This window comes from Triticum aestivum, chromosome 1A, assembly GCF_018294505.1.
Source record: "Triticum aestivum cultivar Chinese Spring chromosome 1A, IWGSC CS RefSeq v2.1, whole genome shotgun sequence".
NCBI lineage: Eukaryota > Viridiplantae > Streptophyta > Magnoliopsida > Poales > Poaceae > Triticum > Triticum aestivum.
Genome location: NC_057794.1, coordinates 35,265,233 through 35,267,496, shown reverse-complemented (window position 1 = coordinate 35,267,496; position 2,264 = coordinate 35,265,233).

The window sequence follows — 2,264 nt, the reverse complement described above, 5'->3', positions numbered from 1 at the left end:
ACCCCTCATCCACCTCCTCACTGTCTTGATTTGGCGTGATGTTAACATATAACTCTATCATTTGCCACGTTGTCCGGGACTTGGTCTTCTCAAAAATCATGTTCCATCCTCTTTTCTCATATATTGGAATTAACTGAAAATAATGTGGTCCAGGAGCTCCAATATCAAAGCGAGCTTGGATATTCAGGTTTCTTTGAGCACTGACATTAACATGTCCAAGTCCTCGACATGTCTCACTCTTGATTTCTTCAAAAGTGGTATTCTCGGATGCTGGAAATGTTAATTTGGGAGGAATGGTATACTCCACACCCATGGATCCATGTTGCACTTCACCATCCACGTAAACCAGAACGATTAACATGTTCTTATATGCACCTACAAACATGAACATGCAGCAAGTAAATATCAAAATTTCAAATTGATCTACCATAGACTCACGACTGGAAATTTGGTTTCTCACAAAGCAGCCAATTAAGGTCCATAATTCAGGAATAACAATCCAATCATATATAAAGTGTCTTCTTGTAAATCATTGTATCAATTGCATAGAAGATTAAAATAAAGGAGATTCGATAGAACAGTACAACAACTAACATGAACCAAGCACAAAATCAATTGGAGAATCCTAATGGCGAGCGGCTGATGAGACCATATGTCGCTCCTGTGATGATCGGCGTTGCCGACTGCCAGAGATTGCTTACCGTATGGCGAGGTCCAGGAGCGAAGACTGCATCCGTACAACTATGATGATCGGCGTTGCCGGCTGCCAGAGATTGCTTACCGTACGGCAAGGTCCAGGAGCGAAGACTGCATCTGTACTAGGATTTTAAACCTCGCGTAACTTCTATCTGTCATTAGGAAAGACTACGAGTCAGTCGGATCTGATGGTTAGGCGAAGCACTTGACTGGACGCAGATACTAATAGCGCCCATACCTGGACGCTATCCTTGATAGCATCCAGATGTGGACGCCATTGTAGTTAGCGTCCTTCCTATTTTTAAAATTTCCTCCTGCCTGTCACTAGTTTCCAAATTATTGGGTTATTAATTACTATTCATAAAAAATTTGGGATTAGCCACGTACGTTGCCGCATGCCTCATCCTCTTTTCTTTTTCCAATTCGCAACTCTCCTCCTGTCTGTTCTTGTTCCTGCTGCCTCGCCGCGACGCCGCCTCTCAGGCCACAGTCAGCTCGACAACCGCAACAGTTGTACCCTAAAATTTGAGGTTATTAGATTACATTGCCTCATCTCCTCTCTCTTATGTATTCTCTATCTAGCCTAATAGTCTAGTGCTATGGTGTTTATTTTCCCTAGCTTTTTGATTTATTTTTCATGGACTTTGATAGATCTAGGTTATGGGGCGGTATTTTTCGAAGAAAACTCGGTCACCAGATCGAGAGAATGATACATGCACTTCAAGGTTACGCGTTAGACGTAGGCTAAGTGCATTAAATTCTAGTCTTCCGAAGGCTACTACTCAAACAGAAACTAATTTAGATGAGTTGCCTTATGATCTGGCTGATCGAAAGAGAATTTCAGAGTACACAAGAAATTCAAAGAAGGAAGATGAGATTAGGCGCAAATATTTAACGAGGGGACCTTACAGGCCACCTCTAATTTTGATTACCTGCAGAAGAAGATTGGAGATACTCAACGGAGATTTAATCCAGTGTTTAATTTGCCATGTGGAGTAAGATATATTTTCTACCATTACAAATGATTGAATGTGAGGGCTAGCATGAGCCTTAGGACAATGCGTCCTTGCCCACGCCCGTCCGAGGCGCTCGACCTGCCGCCGGTGCATCTCGCTTGCTTGTCGCCATCGCCGCCCTCTGCAGACGTGTTGCCGCTGCAGCTGCGACTCTCCTCGGCGTCGCCGCTTCACGCGCCGCCGCTGGAGGCGGATCTCGGCGGATCCTCTCGTCGGGATGAGATCCAGGAGGGGTCGATGACGGAGGGGATGATCCCAGAACGGTGGGCTGTACATTTCATTGACATACGACGCCTTGGCAGGTGGATCCAAGGACGCATGCATCATAATCAGGCATCTCGATGGACGTCGATCATGGATATGGACAATGATGTTCACGCCGGCGACTACCTAGCGAGAGACGTCTGGATCGCGGTAGGTTTTCGCTTTCGCATTGATGTCTACGAAGTGATTGTGGATCAACGTGTGTAGGTGGATCCCGATCCGGTGGAAACGATCGAGATCATCGACTTGGATTCGGCGATTGTTGACGGCAGGACGGACTCACGCGTC